Genomic DNA, 23,070 nt, shown 5'->3' with positions numbered 1-23,070 from the left:
TTTGAAAAAGATAAATATTTCGAAAAGCAAAGAATCCTTCAGCATTCAAAGAATTGAGAGCACATCAAAGTCACTGTTAGGATACAAGGTAGTCAGTGAATATGCACTGTCAAAATGATACATAGGGCTCGATTTTAAAAGGTTGGCGGAATGGCAGCGGGGGATCAATGGGCGGGCGGCAAACCCGACTAATAAAAACTTACCTTTCCCCACGCGATCGCGACTTAATTGGTGGCCATTAACCTTGTTTTCGGAATGTACACCCGCATGATAGGCTGTCAGCTGGAGCGTCTGGATTTAAAGGGCCATTGCTCCAAAATCATTATCACAATGGAGTAGCACAGGGGCAAGGCTACTCCAAGATTCAGCGAAGCCTCACTTCAGGTGCTACTGGCCGGGGTGAGGAGGAGGAACTATTTTACCCGGCCGCCAAGTGGAAGTGCCCTGCCTCTGCCACCAAGAAGGCCTGGCTCAAGGTGGCAGAGGAGATCACCAGCAGCAGCAACATCTGCCGCACTTGGGTCCAGTGCAGGAAGCGTTTCAATGACATAACTAGGTCAGCAAAAGTGAGTACACTTATTGATTCTCCTACATTCCGTGGTGCACATCAACCCCCCAGCCCCATCACATCATTCTGCACTGCCAAGACTACTCCATCACATCACTCCTCACACCCACTTAAGGCTCATCCTCAGCTTACCTTCACTTCCTGAGCACTTCCTCACCTCTCCATTTGTGACCTCACCACCACCATTCACCCCAATCCTCATCCAACGTGACGTCTCTGCCTCATACTCACCCACTTTCACGGTCAGCCTCACCCAAAGCAATGCATTAATTGGCTGACCACTTCAACATCACTCACTCACACGTCAGTACTTTCTCCCCTTCCAGGGGAAGAGAGGGTGAGGACAGGAGGAGGCCACAACAAATAGTGGTCCTCACAGAGGCAGAGGAGGAGGCCCTGGAGATCAGCCGCACCCTCGAGTGCCTGTCCGTCAGGGATGCCGAGACTGGCACCCCACAAACGTCTGGTGACACAACTTTAACATTCATCATGCACAACTTGAATTGATGTTAACAATGCTTGGCATGTTGAACACCTCAGTATGCTCATCATAACATGACACATCTGTGATGATGCCTAATATTGCCTTCTGTTTTCTTACAGATCCTTCAACGACCTCAGTGACGGCAGAGGGCGAGTCCTCAGAGGGCCTGCCAGCTGCTGAGGGCACACCGTCACACCTTAGCGAGCCATCCACCAGCGCAGCCTCAGTGGGTCCTAGTAGTCAGCTAGTTGGATTGGTACCTGGTGAGACACCACACAAGTGAGCACGAGCAGACAATGATGGCAGGGGCAGCTGTGGAGAGTCCGCGTCGATGGGCGCACTCCTCCCGAGGCTCTGCTCAGCTGGACACAGATGATAATCCCCAGGAGCCATCCTTTAAAAGGAGAATGATCGAGGGACAGCAGGACATTTGCGAGGCGCTGGAACAGGTGCCATGCACATTCAGCGCAATAGCGCGGAGGATGGAGGAGTCCAACTACCGCATTAGTGGAATAGTGGCACAGGTACGGGAGGGAATGTCTGAGATAGTGTCACACAGATGTGAGCAACTGCCTGAGAAAGTGTCGCACGTAACTGCTGAAATGTCTGAGATAGTGCCGCAGGTAAGTGCGGGAATGTCTGCGATGGAGAGAAGGCTAACCTCTGTTGAGCTTCAAGCATGGCTCACAAATGAGTTCTTTCAGGCCCTGATGACGGCTGTTCGGACTCATGATGAAGAACATTCTGCCGCCTTAAACAGGCAGACAGAAACTTTGCAACTGGGCTACCAAGGCATTATACATGTCCTCCAAACTGTTCTCCAGCAGGGTGGTAGGAATGATGTGGGCCGATTCCAAGAGAGGGATGATGGCGAAAGGGGACATGGAAGTGGGGACGCCACTCAAAGCGCTCTCACGTCTCACCTGTTTCCCCCTTCTCAACCAGTACCCGCAATTCTGCCTCCTCGCCAGGTGGCTAAGTTTGCCCCTGCACAGGTGCAGGTGGAGCAGCCTTTGGAGGGCCCTCAAGGGCTCCAAAACCCAGAGGGTGTAGGCCGAAAGCACCTAAGCAGTCCGGCCATGGACATGAGCAACCTGCCACAACCTCTGCTGCAGCCACAGGGGATGCACCACGTCGAAGTTGTAGGAAGAGAAAGGCTAAGGAATTGTGATCACGAAGGGTATGCACAAGGGTCTGACAAACGGTCATGTTTTTCATTTACATTTGGTGTTTGTCAAATGTTAATTAAATGTTATCATTCTCACCTGCCACGCCTTGCTCATTCTTGACTGGCTTTTGTGATAGCGCCCTTTCATGAACGGTGATACTTGATGCCACCCAGTGGGTTACTTTACAGTGGGTGGATGTGTAGTTGCAGGACTGTTTTGTGGGTGGTGGGGGTGCTGGTGTTAGCGCTGATGTTGTTCTCTCCTACAGGTGAGGACTGAACTCTTCTCATTTTCTGATCTTACGAGAACCGTTCATGTATGAGTGACTCCCTGGCCTCATGAGCAGCCGGGTGAGCTGCTGCTCTGCCTCTGCGTTCATCCTCCACCTGCTCCTGTTCTTGCTCCTCCTCAATGTGGATGGCGGATGGGGCCTCCCCAACCGGTACTCCTCTCTGTTGTGCCATGTTGTGCACGACACAACACACTACTGTAATGCGATCCACTCTCACCAGTGCGTATTGAAGCGCTCCCCCAGAACGATTGAGGCACCGAAATCTCATCTTCAGTAGCCCTATCGCATGTTCAATTATAGACCTGGTGGCGATGTGGCTGTCGTTGTATTGACACTGTTACTCGGTGATGGGGTTCCTCAAAAGTGTGATGAGCCACATGTACATGGAGTATTCCTTGTCCCCGAGGAGCCAGTCCTTCAGGGTGTTTGGTCCGTGGAAGAGGCCCAGGGTATTGGATTCCCTCAGAATGAACGAATCATGGCAGCTGCCAGGGAATCTGGCACACACATGAAATCTTTTGCAGTGGTCACAAACGAGCTAGCGTTGATGGAGTGATACCCCTTTCTGTTGATGAACAGTCCTGGCTCGTGTGGAGGTGCTCGGATTGCTACATGCATGCAATAGACTGTACCCTGTACACGTGGGAAGCCAGCCACAGAGTGGAAACCCACTGCCCTCTCCGTTTGGCTGAGGTCATTCATGGGGAAGTTGACGTATTGCGAGGTCCTGCGAAACAAGCTGTCTGTGACCTTATGCAACTGTGTGCAGACGACTGAGAGACCCCAGCAACGACACCGGTGGCTCCCCGGAATAATGCAGGGGCGAAGAAGTTGAGGGCAATGGTATTTTAACTTTAACAGTGACGGATAATGAGATGCCGCCAGGCGCAGCTCGGCATGAAGGAGGCTGCAGATGTCTGCGACCACATGGCGACTCACTCTCAGCCTCCGTATGCACTACTCCTTGTGGAGGTCTAGGAAGCTGAGCCTCTGTCTGTAGACCCTCTGACGGGATTTAGTGCCTACGACAACGTCCCTCCCTCTGTTGTTCCCCTCTGTGCTCTTGTGCTGGTGCCTGTTGCACAGCACTGTGTTGTGGAGCTCCAAGTGGCGGAAGTGCATGCCATGTCTGGCGAGGATGGTGATGTTCCTTGTCCTTGGATATACTGGTGAATGCAGTCATCGCACCCATCCCCCCATCCTGATGGTGTCAGTTTGAGGGGGTCCGGAAAGTTGGTAAATATGCGTAAACAGAACAATGCTGAGTGGAAACCAAGAATTCTCTGTCTAAACATAAAGATCTCTCAGCCAAAAGTTTGTCTGAGAGAACTGAGTGCCCTGCTGCAATAACTGACCTTTTATCCCCATCTGTCAAACAGGGATTTAAATGTCCAAATGGCTGCCGGCTGAAACATGACTCCTTCACCATGGCGTGTTTCACACAGCACAGGAAACACGTTGAGGCAGCGTTGAAATCACTTGCCTTCATTGTAAATTGCATTTATTCATCTTTAAACTACTTCAACTAGGTGATTTATTGCTTTAAATAAAGCCCGCTGGACTTCCGGGTTCGGTAACGGCGCACACACCCAGATGACTTGAGTCGTGCGCATTCTTCAGCGTGTTGGAGCCGGGATTTCTGCCCGCTCCAAAAAAAACAGGATTTTCTTTCCCCCCTCCGCCCCCAACACACCCGGACTTTGCTTTTAAAATTGAGCCCATGACCTCCACAACGCTGAATCCATTCTCTTGCCATTGAATTGGTAATGATGTGTGATTTAAAAATATCATTACTCATTCGAAGCAGGCAAAAAAAAAATCTGTGATCATGTGGTGAGATAATGGCAACAAGAGAGCGAAAATAAAATGTTTTGAACATCAATGTGTCCGAGCTATTTATCCACTGGCAGCCTTGTACACAAAGGCAATTTGAATTTGTGCGATTTGAATTGTGTCTCTGCTTGAAACACTTGAAAGAAGTGCGCTATAGATTAGATAAATTCATTAAGCATTAGCGTCAGTCTCTGTGATTCAGCTTTCTTGTCTGCATAGAATCATGGAAAGGTTACAGCACGGAAGGAGGCCATTCGGCCCATCGATACCATGCTGGCTCGATGCAAGAGCAATCCTGCTAGTCCCACTCCCCCACCCTATCCCCGTAGCCCTGCAAATTTTTTCCTTTCAAGTACTTATCCAGTTCCCTTTTGAAGGCCATGATTGAACCTGCCTCCACCACCCTCTCTGGCAACGCATTCCAGATCCTAACCGCTCGCTGTGTAAAAAGTTTTTCCTCGTGTCACCTTTGGTTCTTTTACCAATCACCTTAAATCTATGTTCTTTGGTTCTTGACCCTTCCGCCAATGGGAACAATTTCTCTCTATTCTGTCGAGACACTTCATGATTTTAAATACCTCTATCAAATCTCTTCGCAACCTTCTCTGTTCCAAGGAGAACAAACCCAGTTTCTCCAGTTTATCCATGTAACTAAAGTCCCTCATCCCTGGAATCATTCCAGTAAATCTTTTCTGCACCCTCTCCAAGGCCTTCACATCTTTCCTAAAGTGCGGTGCCCAGAACTGGACACAATACTCCAGTTGTGGTCGAACCAGTGTTTTATAAAGGTTCATCATGACTTCCTTTCTTTTGCACTCTATGCCTCTATTTACAAAGCCCAGGATTCCGTTTGCTTTCTTAATGCTTTCTCAACCTGCCCTGCCACCTTCAACGATTTGTGCATAGAAACCCCCAGATCTCTCTGTTCCTGTCCCCCTTTTAGAATTGTGCCCTCTAGTTTATATTGCCTCTCTCTCATTCTTCCTACCGAAATGTATCACATCGCATTTTTCCACGTTAAATTTCATCTGCCACATGTCCACCCATTTCACCAGCCTGTCGATATACCTCTTGAATCCATGTTGAGCACCACTTGGAGGAAGCACTGAGGGTAGCAAGGGCACAGAATGTACTCTGGGTGGGAGACTTCAATGTCCATCACCAAGAGTAGCTCGGTAGCACCACTACTGACCGAGCTGGCCGAGTCTTGAAGGACATAGCTGCCAGACTGGGCCTGCGGCAGGTGGTGAGCGAACCAACACGAGGGAAAAACTTACTTGACCTCGTCCTCACCAATCTATCTGTCGCAAATGCATCTGTCCATGACAGTATTGGTAGGAGTGACCATCGCACAGTCCTCGTTGAGACAAAGTCCCATCTTTGCACTGAGGATACCATCCAACGTGTTGTGTGGCACTACCACCTTGCTAAATGGGATAGACTCAGAACAGATCTCGCAGCTCAAAACTGGGCATCCATGAGGTGCTGTGGGCCATCAGCAGCAGCAGAATTGTATTCCAGCACAATCTGTAACCTCATGGCCCGGCATATTCCTCATTCTACCATTACCAACAAGCCAGGGGATCAACCCTGGTTCAATGAACAGTGTAGAAGAGCATGCCAGGAGCAGCACCAGACGTACCTAAAAATGAGGTGCCAACCTGGTGAAGCTGCAACTCAGGACGACATGCATGCTAAACAGTGGAAGCAACATGCTATAGACAGAACTAAGTGATTCCACAACCAACGGATCAGATCAAAGCTCTGCAGTCCTGCCACATCCAGTCGTGAATGGTGGTGGACAATTAAACAACTAACGGGAGGAGGAGGCTCTGCAAACATTCCCATCCTCAATGATGGTGGAGTCCAGCACGTGAGTGCAAAAGACAAGGCTGAAGCGTTTGCAACCATCTTCAGCCAGAATATAAGAACATAAGAAATAGGAGCACGAGTAGGCCAATCGGCCCCTCGAGCCTCCTCCGCCATTCAATAAGATCATGGCTGATCTGATCCTAACCTCAAATCTAAAGAACACAAGAAGTAGGAGTAGGTCCCGGCCACTCAGCACCTGGGCCCGCTCCGCCAACCACAGGGCCTTGACCGATCCGAACTCAGCTTCATGTCCAATTTCCTGCCCGCTCCCCGTAACCCCTAATTCCCTTTACTTCTAGGAAACTGTCTATTTCTGTTTTAAATTTAGAAGTGTTGAGTGGATGATCCATCTTGGCCTCCTCCCGATATCACCACCATCACAGAAGCCAGTCTTCAGCCAATTCGATTCATTCCACGTGATATCAAGAAACGGCTGAGTGCACTGGATACAGCAAAGGCTATGGGCTTCGACAACATCCCAGCTGTAGTGCTGAAGACTTGTGCTCTAGAACTAGCTGCGCCTCTATCCAAGCTGTTCCAGTACAGCTACAACACTGGCATCTACCTGACAATGTGGAAAATTGCCCAGGTATGTCCTGTCCACAAAAAGCAGGACAAATCCAATCCAGCCAATTACCGCCCCATCAGTCTACTCTCAATCATCAGCAAAGTGATGGAAGGTGTCGTCAACAGTGCTATCAAGCGGCACTTACTTGCCAATAACTTGCTCACTGATGCTCAGTTTGGGTTCAGCCAGAACCACTCAGCTCCAGACCTCATTACAGCCTTGGTCCAAACATGGACAAAAGAACTGAATTCCAGAGGTGAGGTGAGAGTGACTGCCCTTGACATCAACACAGCATTTGACCGAGTGTGGCACCAAGGAGCCCTTGTAAAATTGAAGTCAATGGGAATCAGGGGGAAAACTCTCCAATGGCTGGAGTCGTACCTAGCACAAAGGAAGATGGTAGTGGTTGTTGGAGGCCAATCATCTCAGCCCCAGGACATTGCTGCAGGAGTTCCTCAGGGCAGTGTCCTAGGCCCAACCATCTTTAGCTGCTTCATCAATGACCTTCCCTCCATCATAAGATCAGAAATGGGGATGTTCGCTGATGATTGCACAGTGTTCAGTTCCATTCGCAACCCCTCAAATAATGAAGCATTCCGAGCCCGCATGCAGCAAGACCTGGACAACATCAAGGCTTGGGTTCATAAGTGGCAAGTAACATTTGCGTCAGACAAGTGCCAGGCAATGACCATCTCCAACAAGAGAGAGTCTAACCATCTCCCCTTGACATTCAACGGTATTACCATCGCCGAAACCCTCACCATCAACATCCTGGGGGTCACCATTGACCAGAAACTTAACTGGACCAGCCATATAAATACTGTGGCTAGAAGAGCAGGTCAGAGGCTGAGTATTCTGCGGCGAGTGACTCACCTCCTAACTTCCCAAAGCCTTTCCACCATCTACAAGGCACAAGTCAGGAGTGTGATGGAATACTCTCCACTTGCTTCGATGAGTGCAGCTCCAACAACATTCAAGAAGCTCGACACCATCCAGGACAAAGCAGCCCGCTTGATTGGCACCCCATCCACCACTCTAAACATTCACTCCCTTCACAACCGGCGCACTGTGGCTGCAATGTGTACCATCCACAGGATGCACTGCAGCAACTCGCCAAGGCTTCTTCGACAGCACCTCCCAAACCCGCCACCTCTACCACCTAGAAGGACAAGAGCAGCAGGCACATGGGAACAACACCACCTGCACATTCCCCTCCAAGTCACACACCATCCTGACTTGGAACTATATTGCCGTTCCTTCATCGTCGCTGGGTCAAAATCCTGGAACTCCCTTCCTAACAGCACTGTGGGAGAACCGTCACCACACGGACTGCAGCGGTTCAAGAAGGCGGCTCACCACCACCTTCTCAAGGGCAATTAGGGATGGGCAATAAATGCCAGCCTCGCCAGCGATGCCCACGTCCCATGAACGAATAAAAAAAAGTCCTCACTGTTCACTACACTTCCAAGTTTTATGTCATCTGCAAATTTTGAAATTGTGCCCTGTACACCTAAGTCCAAGTCATTAATATGTATAAAGAAAAGCAGTGGTCCTAGTACTGACCCCTGGGGAACACCACTGTATACCTTCCTCCACTCCGAAAAATAACTATTCACCGCTACTGTCTGCTTCCAGTTGCTTAGCCAGTTTTGTATCCATGCTGCTATTGCCCCTTTTATTCCATGGGCTTCAATCTTGATGACAAGCCTATTATGTGGCATTTTATCAAACGCCTTTTGAAAGCTCATATACACCACATCAACCACATTGCCCTTATCTACCCTCTCTGTTACCTCATCAAAAAACTCTTATCAAGTTAGTCAAACACGATTTGCCTTTAACAAATTCGTGCTGGCTTTCCCTAATCAATCCACACTTGACGAAGTGACTGCTATTTCTGTCCCGGATTATCGTTTCTAAAAGTTTCCCCACCACCGAGGTTAAAGGGATTGGCCTGTCGTTGCCAGGTTTATCCTTACCCCCTTTTTTGAACAAGGGTGTAACATTTGCAATTCTCCAGTCCTCTCGCACCACCCCTGTATCTTTGTGTATTTTTGGTTTAAAGCAAATCTTGGTTCGACTTAAAGGAGAATTTGAAAGGCTTGTGCAAAGGATGCTTCAGATAATTAAGAACAGAATTTAAATTGCATCTTGTTAAATGGTAGGTGACATTACATTTGATACTAAATAGAAAGTATCAGAACTTCGATTTTTACATTTTCAAAATGGCAATCTGATTAGTGAGCAAATCCAAGCTGCAACAATTACATTTGAGCACCTTGGTGACATATAGTGTATTTGGGGTTACCATATTCTTATTTCATGCAGGTTTTCTTCAGCAGATTTTATGAATCAAGCTATGTGACATTTTCATCATTTCGAAGCAGCATCTGTAACAGATGTTATATGAGAGCTGCGTGAATTTTCAGTGCGTACTCCTGTTACGGAGCCTCGGCCTCTGGGAGCGCATGTCGAGAATTTGCAAGGCCTCAGACCATGATTTTCCATCCATTCGTTTTAATGAATGGAAAATCATCGGGGGTCATGTGCAGTTGCTCAAAAGTCGCAAACATGACTTTTACCATCTGGCCCAGATTTTCCCCAATGTCAGAGGAAGGTTGATGTAGGCCAGCAATGTGAAAATAATATTGCTGGCCTGTATGAATGGGTTGGAGAGCTTCGCCCCCCTGAGGCCACCACAAAATGGCAGCCATGACAGTAAATAGCGCAGTTTTGATCATTTACTTTTTTCCCAGGAAGCAGGAAATGAAAGCAAATTGCAAAATGGTGCTCCCTGCCTCCAGAGACATGCATGCTGCATGATTTATATCACAACACTGTAATATAATTGAGCAGGTTTAGTAAAGTGCTTTGGAACATTTTACTATATTAAAGGTGCTACATAAATGCAAGTTGTTGTTGCTGTAACTATATGACTAGACTGAGTCTTAAGAAGCTCAATGGGGCAGCTTTACACCCTCTTAAAAGCTGATGCAAACCTATCTAGATGATGGCTAATGACCAAGGCTACTGGTTTACAGTGACTGAATAATTCAAATTACTTTTATAAAGAGAGACTTAAGAAGTTAGACCTGTTTTCGCTAGAGTTGGGCAGGTTGAAGGGTTGCCTGATAGAGGTGTTGAGAATGATGAAAGGGTACATAAGTGACTGTTTTCATTGGTCAGTAGGGCAGCACAGAAGAGGGCACCAATTAAGATAATCACAAAAAAAATGAAATGACTGGTTAGAAAAAATTCTTTACTCCGAGGGTGGTTAGAATGTGATGTTCTTTGCCACAAACAATTGTTGAAACAGTTCAAAATTATTTTAAAAGGGAGTGAATTGGTTGAAAAAGAGAAATAGTAAATAGTACAGTGACTGAACAAGAAAGTCAGATTAGACAGGATGGTTTGTGGAGAAAAACACCATTACAAGCTTGATGGGCCAAATTCTATGATTTTAGGGATTGCATACAAACCAGTGGCCTTGCCTCTACATAAAAAAAAACAAGAAAGGCTGCTACTCCCTGTAACCAAGGCAACTGTTTTATGATGACTGCACAAGTCAAATTTTGATTATATTTCATTTCATGGAATTCCAGGAATTTTACCATTCTCCAATTCCATCTATTTTACCGCAGAGACCGAGAAATCAGCCAGGCACATGACTTGAATTAAATCTTTATGTTGGTGCTAATGACTTGAAATAGTCCCTTACAGACACACTGCCAATCAAATCCTGTGCACATATGCGGACTTTGGATGAAAGGGAGCAGCTTGTTTTCGGCTGAATGCCATTAATAGTATAATGTACTTTGCAGATTTCATTTTTTTTATATAGAGTTTTTGGCAGAAAATCACAGGTTCACTCACAGTCAGGTTAAGTTAGCTGATCTCAGGCGGGCCAGTGGTAAGGGCACTACAATTGGCCTCAGCACTTTTAGGTTGGGGAGGGTGGAAATCAGCCGGGGTCCCACTGCTGATTTGCTATCCAGCGACCCTTTCTGTGAAGTCCTCGTGGCTAATGGGACTTGCCTGTCAAGCCCTGTTCTTCTATCACTCGCTTCCCCGTGTTGAATAGGCTGCTGACACTCAGCATCATTACTGACACATTAATAATAGCCATTTGTGTGAGGAGCAAATGGCTTCAGGAGCAGATAGGAGAGGAAAGTAGGAAATTGGTGGGGTGAAAAAACTGGTCCCAGCGAAAGGCTATTCGTATGAATGGGGCAATGAGCAGAACTTGAATACTGTGTTTTCCAACTGTTGCCTTCACTGCTGCAGTGGCTCCTCGAAGGATATTCTGTGCATGAGTACAGCAGGATAATGCACTCATTGAACTGCTTTTATGGAATAATGTTAATCTTTGATGTTTTCTCTTTATTTTTTTACATTATTTTGTGTTACACCCTAATACAAAAATCTTGCGTGCTGATCCTGTGGAAAGTCAAATATGAGCAAACAATCTATTATTATTATAAACCAGTGCACAAGAGAATAAAAAAAAAAGAGGGTGTGGAGAGTATCAAAGCTAATGAGAGGTGAGCTATGGTAACTTTAATCGGGTGAAACTTTACTGGGATAAAAGCCAATCCCTTTAGGAATGTAAGTTTCACTTCCTGATGGCTCAGCAGATTTGTTCTGTGAATAGCTGATCCACACAAAGTAAGAAGGTCCCTTGTTCCATCCCTGGTGAGTGCTGAGGCAGTGGTAGGGGGTTATAGAATTCAGAAATGTACTTACCATCACTTACTCTTCACTTAAAACCCAAGAATGGGTGGATGCATGTTCATCATTAGGGTGAAATCCCCCTCCACTTGACTACTGAGGTTTGGGAGGAGGGGAAAACTCAACAGATTGAACCCGCAGAAGAATGGTCTTATACACATGTAGATCACAAGAAAACCTTGGACACTGACAATATAACCTGTCTCTTTGAGCATGTGCCCTGCCATTTTATTCCAAAAAAAAACCGGGAGCACCAGAATTGGGGTCAGTTCAGATTTGTGTGGATTTGGCTTTAATTCCTCAATAAATAGAGCTACAATTTCCATACTAGACAGCAGTTGTCACTGCAGAAAATGAGAGACTTCTTCCGTAGTGATGTTATTACAGAGCATCTCTTTAATGTTTCTCTGACGGATATTGTAGCCATTTATATTATGGAACTCCCTTGATACTGGATTTGTCCCAGTTATACTGGGGTGGACTTCACAACAATTCTTTTCCCAGTATTGGAGGAAGGAGGTCTCCATGGACTGTAAGGGTAAAAGTGCTGCCAGGGACATAGGATATAGGAAAAGGAGTAGGCTATTCAGCCCCTCGTGCCTGTTCCGCCATTCAATTAGATCATGTCTGATCTGTATCTTAACTCCATCTACCCGCCTTGGTTCCATAACTCCTAATACACTTGCCGAACAAAAGTCTATCAATCTCAGTTTTGAAATTTTTAATTGACCCAGCCTCAACAGCTTTTTTCGAGGGAGAGAGTTCCAGATTTCCACTACCCTTTGTGTGAAGAAGTGCTTCCTGACATCACCCCTGAATGGTCTAGCTCTTATTTTAAGGTTATGCCCCCTTGTCCTGGACTCCCTCACTATAGGAAATAGTTACTCTCTGTCTACACTATCAAATCCTTTAATCATCTGAAACTCCTCAGTTAGATCACCCCTACCGTTGCCGCTGCTGGCGCTCAATCATCGAGCCAAACCGCATCCTGACGAGGGTTTCAGAGCCCCTGACAACACTGATGCCAGGTCATTTGCATTAAGGTTTGTCTCCGATGGCATTCTTACCATTGGAAGCATCTCTGTAAAGTAATTGGGGTATTACATCAAGCTGGAGCAAAGCCAAATAGCTGTCAGTCGGTCCACAAACTGAAAGGGATAATAAAAGTGCTCCACTCAACTTGTAGAGGATAAAACCTCAAAGGCAAACTAGTATTTATATGACAGAGTGCTGCTTAAACCACAAATATATTTTGCAGTGGCATTGCCATTTAAGCCATTTGGTTTGTGACACTGTCATTTTTAGCCCCAAAGAAGGCTGACAGTCAGATCCGCTAATGAGATGAGTGATGAGGTTTATCTTTTCTGAGCTGTGTTTCTGTCCAGGGTCTCCTGCCATTGGGTAAGCTGATATTCTGCCTCTTGCTTTGCACTAATCACATGTCCTTCCTAAACTGCAGAGCAGCATTGGTGTTAGAGGTTGTGATGAAGTTTGTGGCCCAGATACATGTCCTATCAACCAGAAGAAGGATGTAGATGGGTAATTAACTGGTAGGTTGAAAAATTAAACATGGTAGAAACAACAACGAAATAAAATGTCGCAGTTGTGTCTTGAATGAGCAAGGTCTAAGAGATTCAGCCCCAGTGCCTTAGAGAACAATGCTTAATAGCACACAGTTATTTTCCTCATTCAGTGCTATGCAAACCCCTTCTTCCAGAAAGGCACTGGTCTTTTTTTTTATTCGTTCACGGGATGTGGGCGTCGCTGGCAAGGCCGGCATTTATTGCCCATCCCTAATTGCCCTCGAGAAGGTGGTGGTGAGCCGCCTTCTTGAACTGCTGCAGTCCGTGTGGTGACGGTTCTCCCACAGTGCTGTTAGGAAGGGAGTTCCAGGATTTTGACCCAGCGACAATGAAGGAACGGCGATATATTTCCAAGTCGGGATGGTGTGTGACTTGGAGGGGAACGTGCAGGTGGTGTTGTTCCCATGCGCCTGCTGCCCTTGTCCTTCTAGGTGGTAGAGGTCGCGGGTTTGGGAGGTGCTGTCGAAGAAGCCTTGGCGAGTTGCTGCAGTGCATCCTGTGGATGGTGCACACTGCAGCCACAGTGCGCCGGTTGTGAAGGGAGTGAATGTTTAGGGTGGTGGATGGGGTGCCAATCAAGCGGGCTGCTTTATCTTGGATGGTGTCGAGCTTCTTGAATGTTGTTGGAGCTGCACTCATCCAGGCAAGTGGAGAGTATTCCATCACACTCCTGACTTGAGCCTTGTAGATGGTGGAAAGGCTTTGGGGAGTCAGGAGGTGAGTCACTCGCCGCAGAATACCCAGCCTCTGACCTGCTCTCGTAGCCACAGTATTTATATGGCTGGTCCAGTTAAGTTTCTGGTCAATGGTGACCCCCAGGATGTTGATGGTGGGGGATTCGGCGATGGTAATGCCATTGAATGTCAGGGGGAGGTGGTTAGACTCTCTCTTGTTGGAGATGGTCATTGCCTGGCACTTATCTGGCGCGAATGTTACTTGCCACTTATCAGCCCAAGCCTGGATGTTGTCCAGGTCTTGCTGCATGCAGGCTCGGACTGCTTCATTATCTGAGGGGTTGCGAATGGAACTGAACACTGTGCAGTCATCAGCGAACATCCCCATTTCTGACCTTATGATGGAGGGAAGGTCATTGATGAAGCAGCTGAAGATGGTTGGGCCGAGGACACTGCCCTGAGGAACTCCTGCAGCAATGCCCTAGGGCTGAGATGATTGGCCTCCAACAACCACTACCATCTTCCTTTGTGCTAGGTATGACTCCAGCCACTGGAGAGTTTTCCCCCTGATTCCCATTGACTTCAATTTTACTAGGGCTCCTTGGTGCCACACTCGGTCAAATGCTGCCTTGATGTCAAGGGCAGTCACTTTCACCTCACCTCTGGAATTCAGCTCTTTTGTCCATGTTTGGACCAAGGCTGTAATGAGGTCTGGAGCCGAGTGGTCCTGGCGGAACCCAAACTGAGCATCGGTGAGCAGGTTATTGGTGAGTAAGTGCCGGTTGATAGCACTGTCGACGACACCTTCCATCACTTTGCTGATGATTGAGAGTAGACTGATGGGGCGGTAATTAGCCGGATTGGATTTGTCCTGCTTTTTGTGGACAGGACATACCTGGGCAATTTTCCACATTGTCGGGTGGATGCCAGTGTTGTAGCTGTACTGGAACAGCTTGGCTAGAGGCGCAGCTAGTTCTGGAGCACAAGTCTTCAGCACTACAGCTGGGATGTTGTCAGGGCCCATAGCCTTTGCTGTATCCAGTGCACTCAGCCGTTTCTTGATATCACGTGGAGTGAATCGAATTGGCTGAAGACTGGCTTCCGTGATGGTGGGGATATCGGGAGGAGGCTGAGATGGATTATCCACTCGGCACTTCTGGCTGAAGATGGTTGCAAACGCTTCAGCCTTGTCTTTTGCACTCACGTGCTGGACTCCGCCATCATTGAGAATGGGGATGTTTGCAGAGCCTCCTCCTCCCGTTAGTTGTTTAATTGTCCACCACCATTCACGACTGGATGTGGCAGGACTGCAGAGCTTTGATCTGATCCGTTGGTTGTGGAATCGCTTCGCTCTGTCTATAGCATGTTGCTTCCGCTGTTTAGCATGTATGTAGTCCTGAGTTGTAGCTTCACCAGGTTGGCACCTCATTTTTAGGTACGCCTGGTGCTGCTCCTGGCATGCTCTTCTACACTCCTTATTGAACCAGGGTTGATCCCCTGGCTTGTTGGTAATGGTAGAGTGAGGAATATGCCGGGCCATGAGGTTACAGATTGTGCTGGAATACAATTCTGCTGCTGCTGATGGCCCACAGCGCCTCATGGATGCCCAGTTTTGAGCTGCTAGATCTGTTCTGAATCTATCCCATTTAGCACGGTGGTAGTGCCACACAACACGTTGGATGGTGTCCTCAGTGCGAAGACGGGATTTCATCTCCACGAGGACTGTGCGGTGGTCACTCCTACCAATACTGTCATGGACAGATGCATTTGCGACAGGTCGATTGTTGAGGACGAGGTCAAGTAAGTTTTTCCCTCGTGTTGGTTCGCTCACCACCTGCCGCAGGCCCAGTCTGGCAGTTATGTCCTTCAGGGCTCGGTCAGTAGTGGTGCTACCGAGCCACTCTTGGTGATGGACATTGAAGTCCCCCACCCAGAGTACATTTTGTGCCCTTGCTACCCTCAGTGCTTCCTCCAAGTGGTGTTCAACATGGAGGAGGACTGATTCATCAGCTGAGGGAGGACGGTAGGTGGTAATCAGCAGGAGGTTTCCTTGCCCATGTTTGACCTGATGCCATGAGATTTCATGGGGTCCAGAGTCAATGTTGAGGACTCCCAGGGCCACTCCCTCCTGACTGTATATCACTGTACCGCCACCTCTGGTGTGTCTGTCCTGCTGGTGGGACAGGACATACCCAGGGATGGTGATGGAAGAGTCTGGGACGTTGGCTGAAAGATATGATTCTGTGAGTATGGCTATGTCAGGCTGTTGCTTGACTAGTCTGTGGGACAGCTCTCCCAATTTTGGCACAAGTCCCCAGATGTTAGTAAGGAGGACCTTGCAGGGTCAACTGGGCTTGGTGTTTTGCCGTTGTCGTGTCCGGTGCCTAGTGGTCCGATGCCGGGTGGTCCGTCCGGTTTTATTCTTATTATGACTTTTCGTAGCGAGATTTTACAACTGAGTGGCTTGCAAGGCCATTTCAGAGGGCAATTAACAATCAACCACATTGCTGTGAGTCTGGAGTCACATATGGGCCAGACCGGGTAAGGGCGGCAGGCTTCCTTCCCTGAAGGACCCTTGGTGAGATTGAAGTGTCAAAGTTTAGGGTTTGGCCCTTTTACTTTGAACAGCTACCACACTCACCCACTGCCAGAAATTTGCCATTTTGTTATTGCCCAAAACTCTTTTTAGCGAATTGCTGAAACTCGGTCAATAAAGAAGAAACAGCAAAGAGAAGCTGTTTGCGACTTAAAGCTTTAGGTGAGCTGAAGAATGTTGTTGTAAATTTGTTACAAAGCAAAAAAAAAGAACTTCCCACAATATCTATACCTCCATGTCAAGAAGGAAAATTCCATCATAAATCTTTGTTTGATTAACAGCCAACCTGTTATATTGGGCTGACCATTGCACACTTCCTTCGTCTTCCTGAAAAGAGGGTAGTCAGTTCCCCAGAGTGGTGCCTTGTGTTTCTCATGCAGTGCATTTTGATATGTATGATGCACGTCTGGACAGAGATTTCCTGTGCGGACTCTGTCATGCACAGCTCTGCCGTGTGGACCATGCAGAGGGTTGAATCTGAATAGGAAGTCTCTGTCAGCGTACACATCCTGCTTCCCACAATGCAATGCATGAATACAGACAACATAATCCCTCTCTCGGGAACAGTGCAGAAATGAATTCCGCAAACATGTTTTAAAATAACAATCCCAAATAATGCTCAGAACCCGAAAACAAGACCGAAGGAGGAGATGTTTAAGACTAATCGATTTCTTTTAAAGCATAGATGTCTCCTCACGCTATACAACATTGAAGGCAAGGAGTCCTTGTCTCATCACCAAATAACTTTACGATCAACAGAAGAAAGCTGATCAGTTGTTTGTTAAATGTTCTTCATAAGAAAGCTACAAATGTTAGTTGGCTGCATGCAATTGACTATTTATGTTGAGTCGTGGATGCCTGGGAGGATATGGCAAGCAAAATTTGATAGATTCAACTGTCGAGATACCATTGTTGATTTTTTTTTATATGTGAGAGCAAAGCAGTTTATTAAAGCAAAGGCACAGGAAATACAATATAGTGCACTTGCTCTACTCTGCCTATAACAGCAAAGCAGGGCTTACTCAAATACAATGACTGAAGTATACTACTACTACAACATCAACTTGCATTTATATAGCGCCTTTAACATAGTAAAACGTCCAAAGGCTCTTCACAGGTGCGTTATCAAACAAAATTTGACACCAAGCCACATAAGGAGGTATTAGGACAGGTGACCAAAAGCTTGGCCAAAGAGGTAGGTTTTAAGGAGCGTCTTAAAGAAGGAGAGAGAGGTAGAGAGTCGGAAAGGTTTAGGGAGGGAATTCCAGAGCTTAGGGCCGAGGCAGCTGAAGGCACGGCCACCAATGGTGGAGTGATTAAAATCGGGGAAGCGCAAGAGGCAAGGCTGGAGGAGCGCAGAGATCTCGGAGGGTTGTAGGGCTGGAGGAGGTTACAGAGATAAGGAGGGGCGAGGCCATGGAGGGAATTGAAAACAAGGATGAGAATTTTAAAATTGAGGCGTTCCCAGACCGGGAGCCAAAGTAGGTTAGCGAGCACAGGGGTGATTGGAGAACGGGACTTGATACGAGTTAGGATACGCACTGCAGAGTTTTGGATCAGCTCAAGTTTATGGAGGGTGGAAGATAGGAGGCCAGCCTGGAGATCATTGGGATAGTCCAGTCCGGAGGTAACAAAGGCATGGTTGAGGGTTTCAGCAGCAGATGATCTGAGGCAAGGGTGGAGACGGGCGATGTTACCGAGGTGGAAGTAGGTGGTCTTGGTGATGGAGCGGATATATGGTCGGAAGCTCATCTCAGGGTCCGATAGGATGCCAAGGTTGCAAACGGTCTGATTCAGGCTCAGACAGTGGCCAGGTTTAAGGTTCTACAATATCCATAAGCAAGCAAATGAGCCTAAAAATTCTGCTTTGCACCAGATATGGTGAAACAGGTTAGGTGAGGACAGCATCCTCATGCATGAGCAGGCCTTAAATGAGTGAAAACAGCATAAGTAATACCTGTACTAAGTTTCAATACAGCGCCAACCCATCACTGGTAATCAAGTTCTGCACTTTTGTTCAGGCAACTTAAGAACATAGGAAATAGGAGTAAGAGTAGGCCATACGACCCCTCGAGCCTCCTCCACCATTCAATCAGATCATGGCTGATCTGCAACTTCAACTCCACTTTCCTGCCCGATTCCTATATCCCTTGATTCCCCTCATGTCTAAAAATCTATCTTTCTCAACCTTGAACATACTCAATGAGTCAGCATCCACAGCCCTCTGGGGTAGAGAATTCCAAAGATTCACAACCCTCTGAGTGAAGAAATTCCTCTTCATCTCAGTCTTAAATGGCCGACCTCTTATCCTGCGACTGTGCCGTCTCGTTCTAGACTATCCAGCCAGGGTAAACAACCTCTCAGCATCTACCCTGTCAAGTCCCCTCAGAATCTTATATGTTTCAGTGAGATCACCTCTCATTCTTCTAAACTCCAGAGAATATAGGCCCATTCTACACAACCTTTTCTCATAGGACAACCCTCTCATCCCCGGAATTAATCTCATGAACCTTTGTTGCACCGCCTCTAAGGCAAGTATAACCTTCCTTAGATGAGGAGATCAAAACTGTACGCAGTACTCCAGGTGAGGTCTCACCAAAGCTCTACAAATGTAGTAAGACTTCCTTACTCTTTTATACCAACGCCCTTGCAATAAAGGGCAACATGCCATTTACTATCCTAATTGCCTGCTGTACCTGCATGCTAACTTTTTGTGTTTCTTGTACCAGGACAGCCAAGTCTCTCTGGACACCAACATTTAATAGTTTCTCACCATTCAAAAAATATTCTGTTTTTCTATTCTTCCTCCCAAAGTGAATAACCTCACATTTCCCCACATTATACTCCATTTGCCACCGTCTTGCCCACTCATTTAACCTATCTATATCCGTTTGTAGACTCTTTGTGTCCTCACAGCTTACTTTCCCACCTAGGTTTATATCATCAGCAGACTTGGATACATTACATTCGGTCCCTTTATCCAAGTCATTAATATAGATTGTAAATAGCTGAGGCCCAAGCACCGATCCTTGCAGTACCCCACTGGTTACAACCTGTCAACCTGAAAATGACCCGTTTATCCCTACTGTCTGTTAACCAATCCTCTATCCATGCTAATGTATTACCCCCAACCCCATGAGCCCTTAACTTGCACAACAACCTTTTATGTGGCACCTGATCGAATGCTTTTTGAAAATCCAAATATACTACATCCACTGGTTCCCTTTTATCTACCCTGCTGCTTACATCCTCAAAACCAAAACACAGTTTTCCTTTTAAAAAACCACGTTGACTCTGCCTAATCGTACTATGATGTTCTAAATGCCCTGTTACCACTTCCTTGATAATGGATTCCAGCATTTTTCTAACGACTGATGTCAGTTTAACCGGCCTGTAGTTCCCTGTTTGCTCTCTCCCTCCTTTCTTGAATAGCAGGGTTACATTTGCTGGGACCGTTCTAGAATCTAGGGAATTTTGGAAGATCATAACCAATGCAGCCACCTCTTTTAGAACCCTCTGATGTCGGCCATCAAGTCCAGGGGATTTATCGGCTTTTAGTCCCAATAGTTTCTCAAGTACTTTTTCTCTTCTGATAATTACTTTAAGTTCCTCACTCTCATTAGCCCCTTGGTTCCCCACTATTTCTGATATGCTTTTTGTGTCTTCTGCTGTGAAGATGGATACAAAATATTTGTTTAATGCATCTGCCATTTCCTGATTTCCCAATATAATTTCTCCTGTCTCAGCCTGAAGGGGACCAATGTTTACTTTTGCTACTTTCTTCCCTTTTACATACTTGTAGAAGTTCTTACAATCCATTTTTATATTTCTTGCTAGTTTATTTTCATATTCTATTTTCTCCCTTTTCATCAGTTTTTTGGTCATCCTTTGCTGGTTTCTAAAACTCTCCCAATCCTCAGGCTTACCACTCTTCTTGGCAACATTATAGGCCTCTTCTTTTAATCTAATACTATCATTAACTTCTTTGGTTAGCCACGAGTGGATCACTTTTCCTGTGGAGTTTTTATTTCTCAATGGAATGTATATTTGTTGAGAATATTGAAATATTTCTTTAAATGTTTGCCATTGCTTTTCAACTGTCGTGCCCTTTAATTTCCCAATCTATCTTAGCCAACTCCCCCTCATACTATTGCTATTAGATCAAACTCATTTATCTCTATTTGTGCAACTAATTCATCTATCTTGTTACGAGTGCTCCGTGCATTCAGATTTGGCTTTATTTAAGTTTAAGACTATAGTTTTGGACTTAAGTAAGTCACTCTCAAACTCAATTTGAAATTCTATCATATTATGATCACTCTTCCCCAGATGATCCTTTACTGTGAGATTACTAATTAACCCTATTTCATTACACAAGACAAGATCTAAAATAGCCTGTTCCTTCGTTGGTTCCATGATGCATTGCTCTAGGAAACCGTCTCGAATGCATTTCATGAACTCGTCCTCCAAACTATCTTTGCCAATTTGATTTGCCCAGTCTATATCAAGATTAAAGTCCCCCATGATTACTGCATTACCTTTGTTACAAGCTGCTATTATTTCGTGATTAATACTCTGCCCAACAGTGTAGCTGCTATCAGGGGGCCTACAAACTACTCCCACCATTGTTTTCTGATGGGTGGAAATAAGAAATTCTACTCCCTGATCTTCCGAGCCAAGATCCTTTCTCACCACTGTCCTTATGTCATCCTTTATTATTAGGGCTACACCCCCTCCCTTTCCATTCTGCCTTTCTTTTCTAAACGTCATGTACCCTGGAATATTTAGTTCCCAATCTTGGTCACTTTGCAACCGTATCTCTGTAATGGCTATTCGATCAAACCCATTTATCTCTATTTATGCAACTGATTCATCTATCTTGTAACGAATGCTCTGTGTATTCAGATAAAGCGCCTTTAATTTTGACTTTTTACCATTTTTTCCTGCTTTGACCTTACTTGTTGATGCTCTATTATTGGTAAACTCTCTGTCCCTTCCTACCACGCTCTGCTTACCTTTACCCAAATCACAATACTGCTCTCATTAGATTTCTAAATTTCCTCTCACCTGACCCTTCTCCCCACCACCCCCCCCCCACCCTTTTAGTTTAAAGTCCTATCTATAGCCCTAGTTATTCGATTCGCCAGCATGCTGGCCCCAGCCTGGTTTAAGTGGAGCCCGTTCCAGTGGAACAGTTCCCTCTTTGCCCAGTCCTGGTGCCAGTGCCCCATGAATCGAAACTCCTGACTCCCACACCACTCTTTGAGCCATGCATTTAACTTTCTGATCTGTTTGTCCCAATGCCAATTTGTACGTGGTTCAGGTGTTAATCCAGAGATTATTACCTTTGAGGTTCTGCATATTAATTTAGACCACAGCTCCTTAAACTGTCTCAGCAGAACCCCATTCTTAGTTCTACCTATGTCATTGGTTCCCACATGGACCACGACAACTGGATCCTCCCCCACATGCTCCAAGTTCTTTTCCAGCCATGAGGAGATGTCCTTAACCCTGGCACCAGGCAGGCAACACAGCCTTTAGGACTCTTGGTCGTGGCTGCAGAGAACGGTGTCTATCCCCCTGACTGTACTATCCCCTTGACTATACTGTCCCCTACCACTGCCACATCCCTTTTCACTCCCCCAACTTGAATGGCCTCCTGTACCACAGCGCCATTGTCAGTTTGCCCATCCTCCCTGCAGTCTTTGCTCCCACCCATACAGGGAGCAATTATCTTGTACCTGTTGGACAAGGTCAAGGGCTGAGGCTCTTCCATCACTACATCCTGGGTCCCCATACTCACCTGACTCGCAGTCACACTCTTCTGGCCCTGACCACTGAACGAATCTAAACTACTACCTAATCTAAGGTCGAAGTGTCCAGGTAACTCTCTCCCTCCCAGATGCATCGCAATGCCTGCAGCTCCAACTGCAGCCCAACAACTCTGAGCTGAAGTTCCTCGAGCTGCAGACAATTACTGGTTGCCTGGGATCTCGCTGCTCTCCACCAACTCCCGAATGCTGTGGTTACGACACACCACCTGCCCTGCTATCGCTTGTCGAACCAGAATTTATCTGTTTACTTTATTAGAGTTTTTAATCTCTTGCTATTCTTACTTTTATTAATTAATTAATTTATCTAGTTTAAGTTATTGATTAAGCTCTTAGTTAAACCCCTGCCCTAACTTAGAGAGAGAAAAAAAAGTAACTCTCACCAACCAATCACCTACCTGCTGACCTGTGATGTCACTCTTTCAATTGCTGCCTGAGGTGAATTGACTCTAACTGTGTAAAAGCAGTGTGCCGCCGCATTATTGCCTCCCGCCGCCGCATTATTGCCTCCCGCCGCCGCATTATTGCCTCCCGCCGCCGCATTATTGCCTCCCGCCGCCGCATTATTGCCTCCCGCCGCCGCATTATTGCCTCCCGCCGCCGCATTATTGCCTCCCGCCGCCGCATTATTGCCTCCCGCCGCCGCATTATTGCCTCCCGCCGCCGCATTATTGCCTCCCGCCGCCGCATTATTGCCTCCCGCCGCAGCTTTATTGCCTCCCGCTCTCACTGTACTCTCGGGCCTTCTGCCGCCACTGCTTTATTGCCTCCCACCGCCGCATTATTGCCTCCCGTTCTCGCTGTACTGTCGAACCTTCCGCCGCCGCTTTATTGCCTCCCGCTTTCGCTCCGCTCTTGCTCTGCTGTGAATA

At 46.7% G+C, this 23,070-nt stretch overlaps 1 protein-coding gene across 3 annotated transcripts in view; it reads left to right on the top strand.

The window, feature by feature from the left end:
* The window catches only part of cdkal1 (CDK5 regulatory subunit associated protein 1-like 1), a 1,005,231-nt gene that overhangs the window by 694,461 nt on the left and 287,700 nt on the right, over positions 1 to 23,070 (top strand). The window lies entirely within an intron of this gene.

This window comes from Heptranchias perlo, chromosome 2 (assembly GCF_035084215.1).
Source record: "Heptranchias perlo isolate sHepPer1 chromosome 2, sHepPer1.hap1, whole genome shotgun sequence".
Taxonomy (NCBI): Eukaryota; Metazoa; Chordata; class Chondrichthyes; order Hexanchiformes; family Hexanchidae; genus Heptranchias; species Heptranchias perlo.
The sequence above is the reverse complement of the archived record's forward strand: the minus strand, read 5'-3'. Positions and strand labels throughout refer to the sequence as shown.